At 45.7% G+C, this 23980-nt stretch overlaps 1 long non-coding RNA gene across 1 annotated transcript; it reads left to right on the forward strand.

Annotated features, from left to right (window-relative positions):
- Positions 1-1834: 1834 nt before the first annotated feature.
- Positions 1835-21790, forward strand: LOC141048999 (uncharacterized). The gene is made up of 3 exons (XR_012220228.1): positions 1835-1963; positions 21378-21545; positions 21627-21790. It is a non-coding gene; the product is annotated as an uncharacterized lncRNA (long non-coding RNA).
- The last annotated feature ends 2190 nt before the right edge of the window (positions 21791-23980 follow it).

Raw genomic sequence — 23980 nt, forward strand, 5'->3', positions numbered from 1 at the left:
ACGTCAGTGGCTCTGTTGCGGATCCGTCTGAAGCCCTGAAAAACAGCATTCAAGGGGTGCCATTTACTTTGATGAAGCAGACGGAGTCACTTTATGCGTTGTCCGACCTTCTTTTTGTCAGTGTCCTCCTTTTTGAGGCAGACAAAAATGCGTGGTCAACTGCGTGTGGCAAAAATGTAATGTGAACCTGGCCTTACACATCACACTTTAAGGGTATGTGTACACGTTGCGGATTCTGCTGCGGATTTTGCTAAATCCGCAGGTAAAATTACATGCGTTTTACCTGCGGTTTAGTGCAGATTAACTATGGATTTTCTGCAGATTTTGTGCGGATTTCACCTGCGTTTTTACACCTGCGGATTCCTACAATGGAAGAGGTGTAAAAATGCAGCGGAATCCGCACAAAGAATTGACATGCTGCGGATTTTTCCGCAGCATGTGCACAGTGTTTTTGGTTTTACATAGAATATAATGGTACTGTACACTGCAGGAGATTCTGCTGCGGATCCGCAGGGCCAAATCCACTGCGGATCCGCAGCAGAATCCGCAACGTGTGCACATAGCCTTGTGCTACTAAACTGTCTGCCTAACTTGCACTATGAGATAAAATAAAAAACAAACATGAAGTTGTTACAAAAGTTTGCTTTTAATTTTTATAGAGAGAAGTAGTATTTTCATTTTTAAGACATGAAGACATGACATTATTTGCATTACATTTATCCCATCTGCAATCAGTTCCTTTATTGCTTTTCACTGTCCATGATAACCTTAAGGCCTGGATCACACATGCGAGAAACTTGGACGAGTCTCGCATGTTAATACCTGGCACTGCCGCCGGCACTCGGATCGGAGCATGTGGTTGCATAGCAATACATGGAGCCGCACGTTCCACTCCCGAGTGACGGCGGCAGTGCCGGGTATTAACATGCGAGACTCGGCCGTGTTTCTCGCATGTGTGATCCCGGCCTAAAACTACCTTGCGGAAGTCTATCTCTGGACCCAGACCCCAACGGAGTTACTACACATAGTACAAAGCATTTGAAAAATGAATATATACATTTTAGGTGCTAATTAGAGTTTGAAATTCAAATTCAGTATTTCCCAAAGCTTTCAATTAGCGGTGGATAAATTTGCATGAATTGCATAATTAACAAAAAACTCAAATTGTTTGAAAAACAGATGTTTACAACACTGCTACAGATGAATGAACATCAACGCTGATCCGTGCCCAATTTATTTTCACTTCTTTCCACTGGTCCACTCTGCTGAGCCCAAAGTCCATGGGATCAGAACTGAGGGTATCTGCTGGAAAAAGGGCACAGAGCAGCTGTGATTAAACCCTTTTTTTCAAGTGGTGTAACTTTATTTGCTGATGTGAATCAGTTGTTGCACCGGCAGATAATCCATCTGGTCCATCACTTGACTTGCATTGTAACTGGTGTGACTGCTGCCTTAAGCCCCCGTCACACACAGCGAGATCACTAGCGAGTTCGCTGCTGAGTCACAAGTTTTGTGATGCAACAGCGACCTTACAAGCGATCTCGCTACGTGTGACAGGTAGCGGAGACCAGGCCCACGCTGTGAGATCGCTGGTGGTTTAGGAATAGTCTGGACATTTTTTTGGTCGTTGAGGCCCCGCTGGGTAGCATGCATCGTTCTGTTTGACTCCTAACCAATGACCTCGCTAGCGACTTGAAGTGAGAAACATAGGCGTATTTAAACGGTGCCTTTTCCGCGCCCCTCAGCTCCGATTGGTGGTCACTACTGCATTCTGATTGGCGCCCTTGCCTTTAAAGAAGGCAACACAGTGGCGCTTTTCTTCTTTGTTCCTGACCTCGTGAAGAAGGCAACATAGCAGCGTTTGTGTTCTTTGTTCCTTCTTGCTGGTTACAGATCGAAGTAGCGTTCTCCGGCTGCGACTCCACACTGATTTTTCTATTCATCAACGGTTCTTCTGATCACAGTAGGTATCATTTGGGGTCTCAAATGCATTTTCATTTTCACAAATTTATAGAACAGCTACCAATTATCTGCTTTCATTGCTCTGGATGGAGGGAGGGTGTGGTTTCTTTGTCTGTGCGTATGTGTAATGCCTGGTCAGCCATTTTATGGGGTCTTGTGTGCACGCAATTGGGTCGCCCTCCCAGGGCTGTGGGGTACTCGGTACCGGGCCGGTGTCAGTGGATGTGTCACAGCGGCGGTGACCCGGTCCATGGCCCTGGGCGCCCAAGTAATGGGGGAATTGAAATGGTGGAATTTGGTTAAATGAATAGTTTGTGATGCCACCTGTGGTGTTCGGCAAGGGAGGTGTTAAGCCGACACTGCATGCAGACCCGCTGGGACTGATGGTATGATGCAGCAAAGATGTAAAAGCTCCCCACAGGTGAAGCTGTAGTCCCAGGACAGTGTAGATGTGGTTGGCACGGGGATGTAGCGGTGCCGGAAGGGTAGGAAGCAGACACAGCGGGGTGCAATTTCTGTACCTTTACTTGATAAATGCAGTCCAGGGTCCTGATTACAGATGGTACCGGAGCAGGCTAGCCTTGAAGCAACTCAGGGATTCTCTCTCAGCAGATGGGCTGTGCAGTCTCCTTCCTAGTGCTTATTTGAGGGATCTCCAGTACCGAGTTACACTGAAGTTCCTCCTGTCAGATGTTCCCAAGAACTCTTCTTGTACGGCAGACAGCTGTAGCCTGTTCCAGGGACTCCTCACTCCTAAGTCCCGGCTCACTATCAGTGTTGCTGTTGTGCCCTCAAATCTTAGATGGGAGTAGTGCATTTACAGCCCTCTACTCTGGTGTCTGTTGCAGGACCATTAGTATCCATACAACCGTGGAGACCAGGCTCCAGTTCATGCGCTCTCACTGGAGATGAGCCTTTCCTCTCTGCTCGATCTCCGCGCTCCTTCCTTACGTCTGCACACTTCACCCTCCGCAGACTAACTAACCACTCCTTCCTCTTAGCCCTCAGAGAGCACTCCTCCCCTTAATTCCGGTTCAGAGTCCCCCCTGCTGGCCTGGAGTGGAACTGTGTTGCATGTATAGGTTAACTGCGAGAGAGACCCTTCATTGCCTCCAAGCCTGGCGTTACCCTCCCTGGAGGAAGGCAAAGCCACTGTGGCGGCCATACTCCTGGGGGCACCACATTCCCCCCTAGTGCAAGTCAGCACTCCTGGGCTGATGAAAAACATGAATAACATATAACAAATAAACAATATGAAGGTTACAAGACTTGAAAAATGAAAAATGTACAAAAACCACAAGCTCCAAAAACAGTCCTATGATGACAAGTCCAAGCACCAATGTCCATGGTCCATTCCTGGGCAAATTGTGAACTAATTACAAAGAAAGTTTTTGACCACGCACAGTCCTGTGATTGAGTGTCCATGAAACAAGGTAAAAACTGGAAAATTTTAAGGAAAACTCTTACAGGTTACCTGTAGGCACAAAACTTGAAAACAGTTACATATATACATTTTAACAGTTATATTACTTTATATGCGGAACCTAATGGGTGGTATACCTTATGTGGTACGGGTAGACCTGCGTAATACTGGTGTAGTGTGTAATGCACTGGATACACTACTGGTGCTTCTGCATGGCACAGGGATACTAAATTGTCTAGGAACTCTTAGACTCACCATGGGCACCACATGTTCACCACTGGCAGGGCGAGGGTTCTCTGGCTCCACTGCTGGTGTGGCATCTGCTGCCTGATTTTCCTGATCCTCAGGATTTTCTTGATTCACATCTTCCTGTGCTACCAATTGGGGAAATGTCAACACTGGCACCACTATAGCATCATTTACTTTAGTCCAACTTGCAGGGAATTCTCCAAGTATAGTGCTGACCTTTTCTTCTGCTAGGGGTTGGATGTTATCTTATTCTTCCATTCTTTCTCTTAGTCAGGGCATAATTTCAAATGATCCCTTGATACGGCTGCTGAGGTTTCTCCTCCATCTTTGCTAATAAGGCACACCTTGGTATTGTCAAAGTTTGAGGGTACAATAGTGTAAGGTTCAGCTTCCCATTGATCATCCAATTTATGCAGTCTTCTTTTTCTCTTGAGGACTTGTTCTCCTAGTGACAAGGGAACTGCAGGCGCATTTTGATTGTAAAGCTTCTCTTGCTTTTGTCTTGGCTGAGCTAGACTCTTCTCCACACATTCTTGAACTCTTCTGTACCGTTGTTGTCTTTCTGTATCCCAGTCAGCATCTGGTGACGTTACTTCAGGTGTCAGGACTCCCATGTCCAAATCAATAGGCAGCTTACCAGGTCTTGCTCTCATTAGGTAGGCTGGGGTACTGTTGGTGGAATTCACAGGGATATGGTTGTAGAGGTCTACCAGATCTGGCAACTTTTCTGGCCACAGATTTCTCTCCTCCAAAGGCAATGTCTTCAGTAGGTCAATCACTACCTGGTTCATCTTCTCACACATGCCATTGGTCTGTGGATCATAGAATCATAGAATCGTAGAGTTGGAAGGGACCTCCTGGGCCATCTGGTCCAACCCCCCTGCTCAAAGCAGGATTCGCTAAATCATCCCAGTCAAATGTCTGTCCAGCCTCTGTTTGAAGACTTCCATTGAAGGAGAACTCACCACTTCTCGTGGCAGCCTGTTCCACTCATTGATCACTCTGTCAAAAAGTTTTTTCTAATATCTAATCTGTGTCTCCTCCCATTCAGTTTCATCCCATTGCTTCTAGTCTTTCCTTGTGCAAATGAGAATAAAGATGATCCTTCTACAATGTGACAGCCCTTTAGATATTTGTAGACAGCTATTAAGTCTCCTCTCAGTCTTCTCTTTTGCAAACTAAACATTCCCAAATCCTGCAACCTTTCCTCATAAGACAGGGTTTGCAGACCGGTCACCATTCTGGTCGCTCTTTTCTGAACTTGCTCCAGTTTGTTGATGCCTTTTTTAAAATGTGGTGCCCAAAACTGGACACAATATTCCAGATGAGGTTTGACCAAAGAGGAGTAGAGGGAAATAATGACTTCACGTGATCTAGACTGTATGCTTCTGTTAATACATCCTAGAATTGCATTTGCCTTTTTTGCTGCTGCATCACACTGTTGACTCATATTCAGTCTGTGATCTATTAGTATACCCAAGTCTTTTTCACACGTGCTGTTGCTTAGCCCTATTCCTCCCATTCTGTATATGCTTTTCCCATTTTTTTTGCCCAGATGTAGTACTTTGCATTATTCCCTGTTAAAAACCATTCTGCTAGTTGCTGCCCACTGCTCCAGTTTATTTATATCTTTTTGAATCCTCTCTCTCTCTTCTCTAGTATTAGCTATCCCTCCTAGCTTTGTGTCATCAGCAAATTTAATCAGTTTACCCACAATTCCTTCATCTAAATCGCTGATAAAGATGTTGAACAATACAGGGCCCAGGACAGAGCCCTGTGGTACCCCACTTGAGACATTCTTCCAACTGGATGTGCAGCCATTTACGACCACTCTTTGGGTCCGATCACTAAGCCAGTCATGAATCCACCTAATAGTTGCCTTGTCCATTCCATACTTAGCATTTTTTCAATAAGGCTTGTGTGAGATACTTTGTCAAATGCTTTGCTGAAGTCAAGATATACTATATCTACAGCATTTCCCTGATCCACCCAATCAGTGATTCCATCATAGAAGGAAATTAAGTTAGTCTGACATGACTTATTAGTTACAAACCCATGCTGACTCTGTTTAATCACTTCATTCTTATCCAGGTACTGACATACATGTTGTTTAATAATTTGTTCAAAGATCTTTCCTGGTATAGAAGTCAGACTCACCGGCCTATAGTTGCCTGGGTCCACCTTCTTTCCCTTTTTGAAGATAGGAACAACATTTGCTCTTCTCCAGTCTTCTGGGACTTCTCCTGTTCTCCAAGAATTTTCAAAGATTATGGAGAGGGGTTCAAAAATTTCTAAGTGTTTCCTCACTATCTTTCTGTTTATAGATATCCTGGATTCTTCTATTCCCTTAATAGGAGAGTGAAGAACAGTTGATGTTACATTTCCTTTCTGAGAGAAAACAGATGCAAAATAGGAATTTAAAAGTTCGGCCTTCTCAACATCCTGTCTTACCATTTCATCATTTTCATCCTGTAAAAATCCTATAGCATATTTTACTTTTCTTTTACTTTTGACATATCCCCAAAATCCTTTATTATTGCTTTTGACATCTCTTGCAAGCCTCAATTCATTGTCAGCTTTAGATAATCTGATTTGTGCCCTGCAAGTTCTGCAGACAGCATTATATTCTTCTTTAGATGTGCCTCCCTCTTTCCATTTTATAAACATTTTTTTCTTCCTTTTTAGCATGTGCTTAAGTTCTGTGTTCATCCATCCTGGTTTCCTTAAATGCTTCCTATTCTTCCCTCTTTTCAGAATTGTTAACAATTGTGCTTTGAGAATTTCATTTTTCAAGATTTCCCATCCTTCCTGGACATTTTTGTCTTTAAGGATATCCAGCCATTGGATCCCTCCAATTCTCTTTCTGAATCCCTTAAAATCTGCCTTTCTGAAATCTAACCTTGACGTCTGAGTCTTCACAGGTCTTCCTCCTCTAGTTATCCAAAATTCTAAAATAGCATGGCTGCTACCTCCTAGGGTCCCAGCCACTTTTAAGGGGTTGTCCAGATCTTCTTGCAACCATACAAGTTACAGAATTCCTGGAACACTTCTGCTTCGAAAGCTGGACCTTGATCTGTAAGCACTCTTTCAGGGTAACCATGTGGTCTGCATAAGTGCTGTTGGAAGGCTCTGGCTGCCGTCCTGGCTGTCTGATCTTTGACAGGCACAACTACCAGGAATCTTGAGTAGTGCTCCACAATGGTAAGAGCATAGATGTAGCCTGACCGGCTTGGTACCAGCTTCACATGGTCCAGGGCTACCAACTCGAGTGGCTGTTTGGTTACTATTGGCTGCAGAGGAGCTCTCTGGCTGTCTTGATCCTTTCTGCGCAGGTTACATTGTCCACACTCCCGGCACCACTTTTCAATGGTTTCCATCATACCAGCCCAGTAGAACCTCTCCTGGAGCAATGCTTCCAACTTCTTCCATCCGAAGTGTCCAGCTCCATTGTGGTATGCTTCCAAAACCATTGATGCCTCTCTCTTTGGGACTACTACCTGCCATACCAGCTCATGAGTGCAGGCATTGATACTCCTCCTACACAGCTTTCCCTCATAGATGAACAGCCGACCTCTTTCCTTCCACTACTGCTGGGTTTCTTCAGGAGCATCCGACTCTGTGCATGAGTCAGCTTGTGACAGTAGCTCCTTCACCAGGCGGACTGCGGGGTCATCATCCTGAGTTTCTGCCCAGTCATGATGGGGCAATGGATTTAGGGTGACCTGTTTCAAGCCAGACCGTCTGTTTCTCACTCCTTGGGCCCGTTGGGCCGCAATTGGCCGGTGGAAGGGAGGTAGCTCTATTTCTTCAAGAGCCTCAGGATCTTCTCCTGCATCAGGCAAATTAGGCATCCTGGACAGCGCATCAACATTGGCATTCTTGTGCCCTGCTCGGTACTTGATGGTGAATTCATAGTTAGATAGTCGAGTCATCCATCGCTGTTCCAGTTCACCCAGTTTTGCAGTTTCCAAGTGAGTCAACGGGTTGTTGTCAGTGAAGATGGTGAACTTGGCTGAGGCTAGGTAATGTTTGAATCTTTCGGTGACAGCCCAGACTATGGCAAGGAACTCCAGCTTGAAAGAACTGTAGTTGTCAGGGTTCCTTTGAGTGGGACGCAGCTTTCTGCTGGCGTAGGAGATTACTCTTTCTTTCCATTCTGTACCTGTGACAGCACTGCTCCCAGTCCCACGTTGCTGGCATCAGTGTACAACACAAAGGGCTTGTCATAATCTGGGTAGGCCAGAACTTCATCTCCTGTGAGAGCCATCTTCAGTCAGGTGAAGGACCTCTCCAACTCCTCAGTCCATTCAAATGTGGAATTTTTCTGTTTGGCCTTCTTGGACTGCCCCACCAGAAGATTTTACATAGGGGTGGCTATTTCGGTAAAGCCCTTGATGAATCTTCGGTAGTAGCCTACCAGTCCAAGGAATTGGCGTACTTCATGGAGGTTGCTGGGCTTCGGCCAGTCCCGGATGACTGTGACTTTGTCCGGATCTGGTGCCACACCTTCGGCACTCACTACATGACCGAGGTACTGTACCTTAGGCTTCAGGAGGTGACATTTGGAAGGCTTCACCTTCAGGCCAAAATTGGACATAGCTTCAAACACTTCAGACAGGTGTTCCAGATGGTCCTCATACGTCTTGGAGAAAACAATGACATCATCAAGGTACAACAGGACTGTCTCAAAGTTCATGTGTCCCAGGCAGCACTCCATCAGCCGTTGAAATGTTCCTGGAGTGGTGCAGAGCCCGAATGGCATATAGTTGAACTCACAGAGAACCATTGGAGTGGTAAATGCTGTTTTATCCTTGTCTGCCTCTGCCACGGGAACCTGCCAATACCCACTAGTGAGATCCAAGGTGGAAAAGTAGCTAGCAGTTTTAAGTGCAGCTAATGATTCCTCAATTCTAGGTAATGGGTAGGCATCTTTATGTGTAATGCTGTTAATTTTCCTGTAATCAACACACATTCTCATGGTACCATCCTTTTTCTTTACAAAATCTATGGGAGCTGCCCAGGGGCTACAACTGTCTCTGATAACCCCAGCTTCCTTCATCTCTCTCAACATACTCTTAGCACATTGGTATTGTGTTGGGGGTATAGGCCGGTACCTTTTTTTAATGGGTGGATGATCTCCAGTGGGAATATGATGTTGAACCCCTTTTGCCTGCCCAAAATCTAGTGGGTGTTTACTGAATACCCGCTCATATTCTTGTGTCACTCTGTAAACCCCATTTTTCTGGTATGAAGGGGTAGAGTCAGTCCCCACCTGCAGTTGCTGACATCACTCCTCTGGCTGCTTCACAAAGCCATTGTCGTCCACCTGATCGGATGAGACCAAGGGCTCTGCTGCCTGCAATGAGTTGTTATTAACGGTGAGCAGCTTAGCAACTGTGGCGTACCGAGGTATTGTGGTCTCCTCCTCCCCACAATTCTAAAGGCGTACAGGTACTCTCCCTTTTCATACATCAACCACCCCTCTGGCTGTCAGGACAGTGGGCCTGCTATCAGAGTATACTGGTTCTACCAATGCCTGGTAATCTTTCCCTCTGAGACCTATGGCTGCCCGACACCAAATCAACATTTCACATCTGGGGTGTATTGCAATGGGAAAAGCATCACTAACTCTGACGCTGCCAATTTCTCCACCAGAGAGTTCCACCTGTTGTCTTTCTATCAGGGCTCTGATCTCCTTCTGCAGGACTCGTTGTTCACTGGAACCAGCAGTCTCATCCACCTGTTGCAACAAGACAATAACCTCGGAAAGACAATTTTCAATTACATTGGTACCAAGAGTCATCATGGGATTACATTCATGTCGATCAATATCCACAACTATCAGACCTTGAGATTTTAGCTCTACCCGACCCACTTTAACTGTAATCTCTTTACATCCAATCTGCGGCAAAGACTGACCATTACTGGCAACTACGGTCAGTTCATCAGTTGGGTCATGGGTAAGTTCAGAATCAGCCCAATACCTCTTGTAAAGAATGTACGGCATAGTGGTCACCTGGGAGCCAGTGTCCAGCAGAGCGTCCATGGGGATACCGTCAATCACCACTGGAAGGATTGGTCTCCCTCCAACATACTTGGCTCTCCAGTTCTTTGGGCCTGGGGATCCTATTCCTGGGGGTTGGCCCTCTGCCCCAGGGGTTGCTCGTTTAAATGACAGTACCTGGCGATGTGACCTGGCCTGCGACAGTTACTACAGATGGGACGTCCATCCTGGTCATAGTGATCATTGGTTCTCCCTCGGAGGGGCGGAATCCTCTTCTTGCGGAGCCACAAGACAAGCTCTGGACTGGAAGCCAGCTGGATCTTCTCCTTGGAGGACACTTGCAGGGACTGCACAGTTTTAGTAAGTGCAGCCATTCCTTTAGTCAACTCCTGGACTTGAAGACGCAGTTCTTCAGTTGGATCTTTATCCAGAGTCTGTGCATCAGCCTCCACAGAGATGGAAGGGAAAGGTGTTGCTTCCTGGTGGTAGGTGATCGCTGGGCGCCTAGGGGGTGCTGGACGGCTGTCAGTTGGCTCCTGAAGTACCCGAATAGCCCTGTCCTTGAAATTAGCAAAGTCCAGATCAGGGTCTTGTAGGGTTATGATGCGCAACTGTCCTCTGTGGGTACTGGATAGGAGTCCTTCAATGAACTGCTCCTTTAACAGTTTATCTTCCTCCTTCACACTGTCAGGATCAACTCGCTTAACTGCTCGCAGCACCTCCTGCAGGTTAAGAGCATAGTCCCTTATACTGTCCTGCACCTTCGGTTTGCATCCAAAGAATCGCATCTTGATTTCAGCTGCAGTGCTGGTGTCAAAAGTGCTTCTCAGCTTGGCTAGAATCTTTTTAAGTCTCTTTATCAGTGTCCTGCCAGGCTTTCACTTCTCTCTGTGCTGCACCCGTTAGCTGTCCAATATGTATGTGCACTTTCTGGCTTTCAGACAGGGGGTATACTTCAAACAAACTGCACAGTCTCTCTTTGAATTCACTCAGGGTATGTGAGTCCCCTGAATACTGCAGTAGCCATGCTGCTCCCGGAAGGTAGGGCATACAGTCATGGCCAAAAGTTTTGAGAATGACACAAATATTATATTTTCACATGATGTGCTGGCCTCTGGTTTTTATGTGTGTTTGTCAGATGTTTTTATCACATACAGAAATATAATTGCATTCATATTATGAGTAGCAAAAGGTTATATTGACAGTTAGAATGAGTTAATGCAGCAAGTCAATATTTGCAGTGTTGACCCTTCTTCTTCAGGACCTCAGCAATTCTCCCTGGCATGCTCTCAATCAACTTCTGGATCAAATCCTGACTGATAGCAGTCCATTCTTGCAAAATCAATGCTTTTATTTTGTCTGAATTTGAAGGTTTTTGTTTGTCCACCCGTCTCTTAATGATTGACCACAAGTTCTCAATGGGATTAAGATCTGGGGAGTTTCCAGGCCATGGTCCCAATATCTCTATGTTTTGTTCCCTGAGCCATTTAGTTATCACCTTTGCTTTATGGCAAGGTGCTCCATCATGTTGAAAAAGGCATTGTTGATCGCCAAACTGCTCTTGGACGGTTGGGAGAAGTTGCTCTTGGAGGACATTCTGGTACCATTCTTTATTCATGGCTGAGTTTTTAGCCAAGACTGAGAGAGAGCCCATTCCCTTGGCTGAGAAGCAACCCCACACATGAATGGTTTCAGGATGCTTGACAGTTGGCATGAGACAAGACTGGTGGTAGCGCTCACCTGGTCTTCTCCGAATAAGCTGTTTTCCAGATGTCCCAAACAATCGAAAAGGGGATTCATCAGAGAAAATGACTTTACCCCAGTCCTCAGCAGTCCATTCCCTGTACCTCTTGCAGAATATCAGTCTGTCCATGATGTTTTTCCTGGAGAGAAGTGGCTTCTTTGCTGCCCTCCTTGAGACCAGGCCTTGCTCCAAGAGTCTCCGCCTCACAGTGCGTGCAGATGCACTCACACCTGCCTGCTGCCATTCCTGAGCAAGCTCTGCACTGCTGGTAGCCCGATCCAGCAGCTGAAACACTTTTAAGAGACGGTCCTGGCGCTTGCTGGTCTTTCTTGGGCGCCCTGGAGCCTTTTTGGCAACAAGGGAACCTCTCTCCTTGAAGTTCTTGATGATGCGATAGATTGTTGACTGAGGTGCAATCTTTCTAGCTGCCATACTCTTCCCTGTTAGGCCATTTTTGTGCAGTGCAATGATGACTGCACGTGTTTCTTTAGAGATAACCATGGTTAACAGAAGAGAAACAATGATGCCAAGCACCAGCCTCCTTTTAAAGTGTCCAGTGGTGTCATTCTTACTTAATCATGACAGATTGATCTCCAGCCCTGTCCTCATCAACACCCACACCTGTGTTAATGGAGCAATCACTGAAACGATGTTAGCTGGTCCTTTTAAGGCAGGGCTGCAATGATGTTGAAATGTGTTTTGGGGGATAAAGTTCATTTTCTAGGCAAATATTGACTTTGCAAGTAATTGCTGTTAAGCTGATCACTCTTTATAACATTCTGGAGTATATGCAAATTGCCATTAGAAAAAATGAAGCAGTAGACTTTGTAAAAATTAATATTTGTGTCATTCTCAAAACTTTTGGCCATGACTGTAGACAGCGGCATTATGGGGACTGCTCCTTGCGTTGCAGAGGAGTTGGCGGCGGCATCCGCCGCTGCATTGCTGTGTGTCGCGGACATTCTCTCCCCCCCTAGTTAACGTTAGCCAGGGTCGGGGGTTGGGTGAGCTTACCGGCGGCCGCTTCGCAGGCCCGATGCTCTGGGCTGCAGGCCTCAGCTCCTCCCACCTCTCACATGCTTTTTCCTCTTCCCGCACAGGACTTCACTGCTTCGCGCTCTCTGAGGGGCTCCTCCCATGAAGGCCTGCCTCTTTTCTTCCTGCGCGCGCCAATGAGTGGGATAATGGCAGCAATGGCGCTAATTTCACACAGTGTTTAACACAAACACAGTCTATGGCACACAGGACCCGGGGGTTACCGGGCTCCGTAATCCTGTTTGTGACACCAAATTGGGTCGCCCTCCCAGGGCTGTGGGGTACTCGGTACCGGGCCGGTGTCAGCGGGATATGTCACAGCGGCGGTGACACAGTCCGTGACCATGGGCACCCAAGTAATGGGGGAATTGAAATGGTGGAATGTGGTTAAATTTATAGTTCATGACGTCACCTGTGGTGTTCGGCAAGGGAGGTGTTAAGCCGGCGCTGCATGCAGACCCGCTGGGACTGATGGTATGGTGCAGCAAAGATGTAAAAGCTCCCCACAGGTGAAGCTGTAGTCCCAGGGCAGTGTAGATGTGGCTGGCACGGGGATGTAGCGGTGCCGGAAGGGTAGGAAGCAGACAAAGACACAGCGGGGTGCAATTTCTGTACCTTTACTTGATAAATGCAGTCCAGGGTCCTGATTACAGATGGTATCGGAGCAGGCTAGCCTTGCAGCAACTCAGGGATTCTCTCTCAGCAGATGGGCTGTGCAGTCTCCTTCCTAGCGCTTATTTGAGGGATCTCCAGTACCGAGTTACACTGAAGTTCCTCCTGTCAGATGTTCCCAAGAACTCTACTTGTATGGCAGACAGCTGTAGCCTGTTCCAGGGACTCCTCACTCCTAAGTCCCGGCTCACTAAGTGTTGCTGTTGTGCCCTTAAGTCTTAGATGGGAGTAGTGCATTTACAGCCCTCTACTCCTCTGGTGTCTGTTGCAGGACCATTAGTATCCATACAACCGTGGAGACCAGGCTCCAGTTCATGCGCTCTCACTGGAGATGAGCCTTTCCTCTCTGCTCGATCTCCGCGCTCCTTCCTCACATCTGCACACTTCACCCACCACAGACTAACTGACCACTCCTTCCTCTTAGCCCTCAGAGAGCACTCTTCCCCATAATTCCGGTTCAGAGTCCCCCCTGCTGGCCTGGAGTGGAACTGTGTTGCATGTATAGGTTAACTGCGAGAGAGACCCTTCATTGCCTCCAATCCTGGCGTTACCCTCCCTGAAGGAAGGCAAAGCCACTGTGGCGACCATACTCCTGGGGGTGCCACACACCCAACCCCCAACAAAACAACTATTGTAACTTTTTTTTTTGTTTCAATTTGGCCCATCATGAACAATGCGGAGTGTGCTGTCGTGGTTGCTGCATTGCTTGTTGAGGAAGCTCGGCGTCAAGATGAGTCACGGATGCAGGCGTTCAAAAAGAAAGCGTTGCATGTGGAAAGAAAATGGATGCAGAAGATGTCCGAACTGTCCCACATGCAGCTGATGAAAGAGCTTCAGGATAAAAATCCTCATGATTTCCGCAATTATCTGAGGATGTCTGAGGAATCCTTCACATTTTTACTTGAAAAAATTACTCCACTAATCGAACGCAAGGATACAGTGATGCATGCTGTGTTTTGAATGGGTCACCGAGGAGGAGAGCTCAATAGGCTATGCCACCAGAACACCAGAGAGGTTGGTCGCTCAGCGGATTGCAAACCCCTGATCTTAACAACACAACTAGCAGTAGCCGTGGAGCGTTCCTACGTTCCCATAGATGCTTCGTCACAGCCGGAGGACTAACTAAGCCTAAAGACAGAAAGGTGAAATCTAAACTGCCCCGTAGCAGATCCCCAAAGGAATAGATAGCCCCCTAACATATATTGTCGGTGAGACAAGATGAAGCACAAACACAGACAGAAAATAGACTGAGCAAATGATGGGGCCCACACTGACTGGATAGGACAGGACAGAAAAGGCACTGTCTGCAATCACGCAAAAACCCTAACAATTCCAACACGACTGATGTACAAAAATACTGAGGTTTGCACAAACCTCGCTCCCACTATATCAGCACTCAGGTGTGAACTGGCGGCTAGCAACAGGCTAATACAGCAGGGACTGAGCAAACAAACACAAGATACAAAAAATACAGGGCAGGAGCCAGCAGCCCCTGGGGAGCAAGCTGACCCCTGACAGCAAGGCAAAATCAGATGCAAAGGGTTTAGCAAATGACACTTAGCTGAAAAATGCAGGATTAAGCAGAGACAGAAATCCTCAAAAAGCAAAGATAGGAGTATCACCGGCAGCCACTGAGAGAAGTCTGCTCGCTTATGTAGTCCCAGTCACTACCCCCACTCCTCCAATTATCTTCTGCAGCTGTTGGGTTAACATCATGTTGACCAGCTCCACTACCAGCAGTATCCACCAGAGGGAGCCTTGCCTCAAAAGTCGGATTAAGAGAGTTCACAACAGTGCTGCCATTCCAGCAGATGAAAGATTGGCAGTCACGCTGCAATTCCTGGCCACTGGATGCTCCTTGCAAGACTTGCATTTTTCTTCCGCCATTTCAAGGCCACTGCTGAGCGTTGTCATTCCGGAAACGTGTAAGGCAATTTTTAGTTGTCTACGGAGCTACATCGAGTTTCCCACCACAGAAGCGGAATGGAGCAAGATCGGCAACGATTATGATTCAGCTGTGGCAGTTCCCTAACTGTGGTTGGGCTTTGGATGGTAAACATGTCCATATAACTCAACCACCTAACAGCGGATCATATTTCTTCAACTACAAGAGCTATTTCAGCATTATCCTGATGGCCCTTGTAAACGCTAATTGCGAATTCATTTATGTCGACGTTGGAATGAACGGAAAGGTTTCCGATGGTGGAGTTTTGGAGAATACGTTTTTTGGAGAGCGTTTAAATAACTCTGAACTTCACTTGCCTCCCAACTCTGAGACCAGAGGAAACCTGAACTTTGTTTTTATTGGCGACGAGGCCTTCCCGCTTCATCCCAATCTAATAAAACCTTTCCCTCAAAAAAGTCTCACACCGGAAAGGAGAATTTATAATTACCGTTTATCAAGGGCACATTGTGTTGTAGAAAATGCCTTTGGAATCATGGCTAATTGCTTTCAGGTTTTGCACACACCCATTAACATGAAACTTGAGTCTATTGACTCTGTTGTTTTGACCTGTTGTGCGCTTCACAATTTTCTTCGCCAGCGTGATTCAATTTCATACTGTCCTCCTGGCTTTGTGAACTCTGTGAACCAAAGTAACGGAGAAGTTCAGCTCGGCGAATGGCGGGCAAACGAACACGCAATTGCTGTCCTTCGACCTTTGGGACCCAGAAGAAACACACAGGATGCGAAGACCTGCAGAGACAATTACTGTTATTATTTTAACAGTCCCGGTGCTGTTAATTGGCAGCACCAGAACTTGTAGTGGACTACTACTGAGATAGTTAACCGTACTTTCATTTTTGTACAGATTTGTATAATATAATGCGTTTTTTGCTTTTGGATAATTATGTTTCTCTTCAGTATTTTTATAGTGTTGCAATGTTTTGTCTAATAAACTTTGTTTTTTACTTAACAAAACCTTGGTTTCTCATTGTTTCTGTTGTAAGGGCCCTTATTATTATTATTATCATTGGCATAAACATGGTACTGGAATCCGTGGGACTTTATGTCGCCCCAGGCCAAGTGTATAGACAGAGAGAGGGTGGGATGAGACGATAGTGTGGGAGTGGGACACGCTGAATGTGCGGTTGGAAAGGGCGAGGTTTTTAATGCCAAAGCAGGAAAGGATCTGTATTAGGAGGCAGTGGTCAACTGTCAATTTTGTCAAGTAGTCAATTTTGGTCAGGGCTGTCTCAGTGGAGTGATGGGGGCGGAATCTATATTGTAGATTGTCAAAGAGCAGGTTAGATGAGAGATGGGAGGAAAGTTCAGCGTGGACGTGCTGCTCTTAAACCAACGTATCCTCAATTGTATACCGAACTATACATAAAAACATACATATTCCTATACATACACATCTACACACATATATACAAACACACATATACACACACCCACATACACACATTCATAGTCACAGACATACATGTATGAATACATATATAGTCATATGGCTATCTATTTACAATAAGAGATATATATCCATTCACTAAACAACGTTTAGTCAGCATCCAGTATCCCAGTGTTATTTTATGACCTCAGAAGCTATATAGATGAAGCATCAAATTCAGGACGCAATTGCATCGCAGTTATGAAAGGGAAATCACAGGCGATTCTTTATGGAACGCATTAGCGTTCTCAAAGAGCCGAAGCACGTTGATAACACTGGGCAGAGCTGATGCGTCGTGGGCATGTCTTACAACGCTATTGCAGCCTAGTCTGCTTTCAGAGGTGTTAAAATGGCAGCCAGGCGACGTGCATCACCGTGGGGGGAGGCTGAGGTGCGTTACCTCATCGAAGAAATGGATGCCCGAGATTACCACTGTGCAGAACAGTATGAACATCCTGTTCTGCACAAGCAGGCTGTGCTGTGCAGGATTAAGCGTAGCCTGGCAACACACTTCGGGATTCATCGCTCCAACACTCAGATAAGGAAAAAGCTGGCAGATCTACGTTACAGATTGAGCGACCGCCTTGCCAACATACGCTCACAGAGCAAATCCCATCGTGGTGAGTGTTGTTATAAATAGCCCATCATCAGTTTGCCTCCATCAGCAGCACTCACTGCACTTCTGATATATAAATGGCAGAGGCATGAGGAAGTCTTGTGCTGCGCTTTTCACATCGCTGATCTGACACATCGCTGTGTGACATGCGAGATCGGTGATCTGACACATGCTATCAATGCCTCCCCAGGACAATGTAATAATAAAAAAAATGTGAATAACGTAAAACAAAAATCGCTAGATCATATACTGGAGCATTCCAAATGGGGGACATCAGACACTGTAGCAGCATTTACGGGGCCATTATTCACTGGAGCATTAGAAATGGGGCCCATTATATATGGAGCATTATTTGGGCCTATAAGACACTGTAGCATCATCCATGAGGCCCATCATATACTGGAGCATTTCAAATGGGAGACATCAAACACTGAAGCAGCATATACGGGGCCATTATACACTGGAGCATTAGAAGTGGGGCCCATTATATATGGAGCATTATTTGGGCCCATAAGACACTGGAGCATAATCCATGAGGCCCATCATATACTGGAGCATTCTAAATGGGGGACATCAGACACTGTAGCAGCATTTACGGGGGCCATTATACACTGGAGCATTAGAAATGGGGCCCATTATATATGGAGCATTATTTGGGCTCATAAGACACTGTAGCATCATCCATGAGGCCCATCATATACAGGAGCATTCCAAATGGGGGACATCAGACACTGTAGCATCATTTATGGGGGCCATTATACACTGGAGCATTAGAAATGGGCCCCATTATATATGGAGCATTATTTGGGCCCATAAGACACTGTAGCATCATCCATGAGGCCCATCATATACTGGAGTATTCCAAATGGGGGACATCAGACACTGTAGCAGAATTTACAGGGGCCATTATTCACTGGAGCATTAGAAATGGGGCCCATTATATATGGAGCATTATTTGGGCCCATAAGACACTGTAGCATCATCCATGAGGCCCATCATATACTGGAGTATTCCAAATGGGGGACATCAGACACTGTAGCAGCATTTACGGGGGCCATTATTCACTGAAGCATTAGAAATGGGGCCCATTATATATGGAGCATTATTTGGGCCCATAAGACACTGTAGCATCATCCTTGAGGCTCATCATATACTGGAGCATTCCAAATGGGGGACATCAGACACTGTAACAGCATTTACGGGGGCCATTATACACTGGAGCATTAGAAATGGGGCCCATTATATATGGAGCATTATTTGGGCCTATAAGACACTGTAGCATCATCCATGAGGCCCATCATATACTGGAGCATTTCAAATGGGAGACATCAAACACTGAAGCAGCATATACGGGGCCATTATACACTGGAGCATTAGAAGTGGGGCCCATTATATATGGAGCATTATTTGGGCCCATAAGACACTGGAGCATAATCCATGAGGCCCATCATATACTGGAGCATTCTAAATGGGGGACATCAGACACTGTAGCAGCATTTACGGGGGCCATTATACACTGGAGCATTAGAAATGGGGCCCATTATATATGGAGCATTATTTGGGCCCATAAGACACTGTAGCATCATCCATGAGGCCCATCATATACTGGAGCATTCCAAATGGGGGACATCAGACACTGTAGCATCATTTACGGGGGCCATTATACACTGGAGCATTAGAAATGGGCCCCATTATATATGGAGCATTATTTGGGCCCATAAGACACTGTAGCATCATCCATGAGGCCCATCATATACTGGAGTATTCCAAATGGGGGACATCAGACACTGTAGCAGAATTTACAGGGGCCATTATTCACTGGAGCATTAGAAATGGGGCCCATTATATATGGAGCATTATTTGGGCCCATAAGACACTGTAGCATCATCCATGAGGCCCATCATATACTGGAGTATTCCAAATGGGGGACATCAGACACTGTAGCAGCATTTACGGGGGCCATTATTCACTGAAGCATTAGAAATGGGGCCCATTATATATGGAGCATTATTTGGGCCCATAAGACACTGTAGCATCATCCTTGAGGCTCATCATATACTGGAGCATTCCAAATGGGGGACATCAGACACTGTAACAGCATTTACGGGGGCCATTATACACTGGAGCATTAGAAATGAGGCCCATTATATATGGAGCATTATTTGGGCCCATAAGACACTGTAGCATCATCCATGAGGCCCATCATATACTGAAGCATTCCAAATGGGGGACATCAGACACTGTAGCAGCATTTACGGGGGCCATTATACACTGGAGCATTAGAAATAGGGCCCATTATATATGGAGCATTATTTGGGCCCATTATATATGGAGCATTATTTGGACCCATAAGACACTGGAGCATCATCTATGAGGCCCATCATATACTGGAGCATTCTAAATGGGGCAGATTATGTATGGAGCATTATTTGGGCCCATAAGACACTGTAGCATCATCCATGAGGCCCATCACATACTGGAGCATTCCAAATGGGGGACATCAAACACTGGAGCAGCATTTACGTGGGCCATTATACACTGGAGCATTAGAAGTGGGGCCCATTATATATGGAGCATTATTTGGGCCCATAAGACACTGGAGCATAATCCATGTGGCCCATCATATACTGGAGCATTCCAAATGGGGGACATCAGACACTGCAGCAGCATTTACGGGGCCATTATTCACTGGAGCATTAGAAATGTGGCCCATTATATATGGAGCATTATTTGGGCCCATAAGACACTGTAGCATCATTCATGAGGCCCATCATATGCTGGAGCATTCCAAATGGGGGACATCAGACACTGTAGCAGCATTTACGGGGGGCCATTATTCATTGGAGCATTAGAAATGTGGCCCATTATATATGGAGCATTATTTGGGCCCATAAGACACTGTAGCATCATCCATGAGGCCCATCATATATTGGAGCATTCCAAATGGGGGACATCAGACACTGTAGCAGCATTTACGGGGGCCATTATTCACTGGAGCATTAGAAATGGGGCCCATTATATATGGAGCATTATTTGGGCCCATAAGACATTGTAGCATCATCCATGAGGCCCATCATATACTGGAGCAGTCAAAATGGGGGACATCAGACACTGTAGGAGCATTTACGGAGGCCATTATACAGTGGAGGATTAGAAATGGGGCCCATTATATATGGAGCATTATTTGGGCCCATAAGACACTGTAGCATCATCCATGAGGCCTATCATATACTGGTGCCTTCCAAATGGGGGACGTCAGACACTGTAGCAGCATTTATGGGAGCCATTATACACTGGAGCATTAGAAATGGGGCCCATTATGTATGGAGCATTATTTGGGCCCATAAGACACTGGAGCATCATCCATGGGGCCCATCATATACTGGAGTATACTAAATGGGGCAGATCATACACTGGAGCAGCATCTATGAGGCCCAATATACACTGGAGCATTAGAAATGGGGCCCATTATATATGGAGCATTATTTGGGCCCATCATACACTGGAGCATCATCCATGAGGCCCATCATATACTGGAGCATTATGTGGAGCTCAACATATACTGTATGGAACATTATATGGGACAAATTATTCTGTATGGAGAAATATATGGGGCTCATTATTCTGTATGGGGCACTATGTGGTGGCCATACTACTGTATGGAGTAATATACTGTCTGGTTTTTGAGCTATTGTACAATTTAAAATAGATATTAGTCATGTAATGTAAGAACTAAGTGAAGTATTTGTCATTGCACTATACCTATATTTCTGTGCCGTATCGGAGCATCATGAATTGTGGTATGTGTTAAAGGGGCGCACTGACACTCTTTGGCCCGGGGCACACGAAAAGCTGGAGCCAGCCCTACCCCCCACAACTTTACCCAAATAACCCCCAATTTCCAATGCGCAACTATTATTATAAAGTAAATTAAGGTTGACAAGCTTAAGTAATAAGAATTGATGTTGTTGGCATTGATATGGCCACTGTAGGTGTGTTTACTGTCCTCCACTCCCTGACGACTTTGCTTCCCCATTGACTTGCTTTGGGTTACATGTTTCAGTCGGACCTCCGACTTTTCCCTATAGTCGGCCGATTTCATTTGACTCGACTTTTGAGAAAGTCGGGTTTCATGAAACCCGACTCAACCCTAAAAACGTCAAAGTCGCTCATCTTTAATTGTAATTAATAATAATAAAAATCTAATTAATTAAACTTTAGATTAATCTTCGGCCTTCGTATTGTATATAATGGGGTATTCTTTCCTCCTGCACCTGCAGACCCGGAGCCCCAGGAGGAGGCAAATGATGAGCCGGAGCACCAGCAGGACTCGACTGCCGACCCACAGCCCGAGGATGCCAGAGGATCAGGGTGGTCCATCAGCTCATCCCCACCCGAAGCGACGGCTGGCGCGGCATCCAGTGTTGAACAGCTGGAACCACAAAACCGTAAGTGTGAAATAACAAACACGTACCTGTGAATTTGATCCTTGTATAGAATTTAAGATTTAACAATTCCTTTCCTTTTAGAAATACCTACTAATGAAGACCTGGTGGCTTCGCTGGGGAGAGCCATTGAGGCATTAGAGCAACACAGAGCCCTGCTGTTGCGCTCATTGGAGGCCCAAGAAAAGGGCGGCACCACCAACTAATTATTTTTTTTTGTTTTCCCTTTTTGTTTATGTTGCCATGTCTGGGCTTTGTTTACCTCTGTTATTAAAAAATAATTATAGTTCATATCCGCTGCTGTGTTGTGGTCTTTTTTTTTTTAAATGTTACGTTTCATCTAGCACAGAGGTCTCAAACACGGCCCCTGAGACATTCATCTGAGGCCCGCGGTGCACCACATGTCTCAGTCCCTGAGGCAGTGGGAAAGCATGCATTTGGGAGCGTGCGATCCACGATGGCTGTTCTGTGTACACACTCAGCACAGGACCTGGGATGAAGTCACAGGAGGGGGAGGAGTCAGGGGTCACATGATCAGGGGCCTCCGTGTCAAATTTTTTTTATGTGCGGCCCATTTACTCTGCCGAGTTTGAGAACCCTGATCTAGCACATCCATTACGTCTACTCACATCCATAATATCTACACATCAATATAGATGCACCAAGCCCATTACCCCGCCAAGTTGTCCTGGAAAAAGCATATGCTTAATTCATCAAAACCCACAGCAAGTTATAAGACAAAAATTTTTTTTTATTTAAATACAACTATTATTTCAACAATAACATAAGTTAATAAACTGTTAAATGTACAATTAGTTTACAATATTACAATACAAAGCAAAACAAAAAGTAAAATGGCGCTACAATTCCTGGTACTGGTTTTCTTCAGTCAAATAACTTCGCCTGGGCGGAGACAAAATTTGGGACAAAAAAGATTGTGGAAACGCAGGATACTGGGGGGGGTGGATCGTCAGGTTTTGCGGAGGACCAATCCTCTGCACAGGCATGTTCCGAAGTGGCTCTGGCATTTGTGTCCATGACTGCTCAGAAGGATCACGGTCGAGCACACTTCGTACTGTTGAAGACTCATCCAGTTGACCTGCTGCGGCTTTACTTAAAGTTTCAAATATCACCCTTTCGGCGTGGCTCCTTTGTCTAGCATCCAGCTTACCTAGTCTATCAGCCGCAAAGTTAGCAAAAGTGTCCATGCTGGTCTTGGCCTGATTAGGCAAAATTTGATCAGCCAAAGACAGAAGATCAGGAGATGGCAGCACGGCGGCCTTTCTTTTTCAAGAAAGCTGTTGTCGACGAGGTAGAATTAAACAGGTAAAACCTTAGTTACTATTTTCAATTCAACGATAGGAATGCACATACAAATTTAAATTGCTGTATTCTGGGAAGCAAAGAAGGTACTTACATCTCCAACCGGGGAGTCTGGATCATTATGGATTGCAGGGTCTTCTTCCAGGGTCGTCCGCACCGATGATACCGTTGCCCGTGGTAGCTCCTGGTCACGGGTGAAGCCAAGCAAGTCATAGTACCACAATGAGGGCACATAAACCTCATCCGTGCCGGCACCAGACTTCCTTGACTTCTCCACCTTGTTGAGCTCCTTTTTATACACCGTGCATAGATCTTGAATTTTTTTGCGAACAAGGCTTTCATCCACCTTCTCGCATGGATTATGCCGCTTAAAGAGGGCAATCATTTTCTCGTATGCCTCCCTTTTTTTAATTCTATTACTATAATTGGCCGACTTAATTTGCCAAAGGCAGGGCAGAGACCGATACAGTTCGATAAGTTCACGAACAAACTCCTCAGTATTGTAAGACATCTGAAATAAAGAAAAGCATACTGTGAGCATACATGGAAAATTTGAAGAAAAAAAAAATTACGTTTGAAGCGCACTACTGTAGTCGTGAAATCGTGGGTATGTGCACACGAGTCCACCTAAAATGGCTGCTCATCCACAGATAGAAAAAATGCCCCTCCCTCAAGAGCAATGATAGCAGAGAACTTGTAGTTGTTCGATAAAATTGATCAAATGGAAATGCATTTGAGACCACAAACGGTACTTTTAGAACCAAAAAAAAAAGGTTGGAAGCGCGCAACTTTTCGGCTTTTACGGGTGTGTGCACACAAGCCCACCTAAAATGGCTGCCCATGCAAAACCATATGGACACAGAGAGATGCCATGCCCTCCCTCCCTCACAAGCGATCACAGCTGATAATTGGAAGTTGTTCTTTAAATTACATCTTATTTGAGACCCCAAAGATACCCACCATGCGCAAAGTATAGGTGTCCAACAATAACATGGAAGAATATAGCATTCGGCTTGGAGTCGCAGTCGGAGAATGCTACTACGATCTGTAAACCAACACGCAGGCAGGAACAAATAACAAGCGCTGCTAGGTTGCCTTTGTTCACGGGGTCAGGA

Source organism: Dendrobates tinctorius, unplaced genomic scaffold (genome assembly GCF_039654945.1).
Source record: "Dendrobates tinctorius isolate UK_male_01 unplaced genomic scaffold, ASM3965494v1 ptg000140l, whole genome shotgun sequence".
Taxonomy (NCBI): Eukaryota; Metazoa; Chordata; class Amphibia; order Anura; family Dendrobatidae; genus Dendrobates; species Dendrobates tinctorius.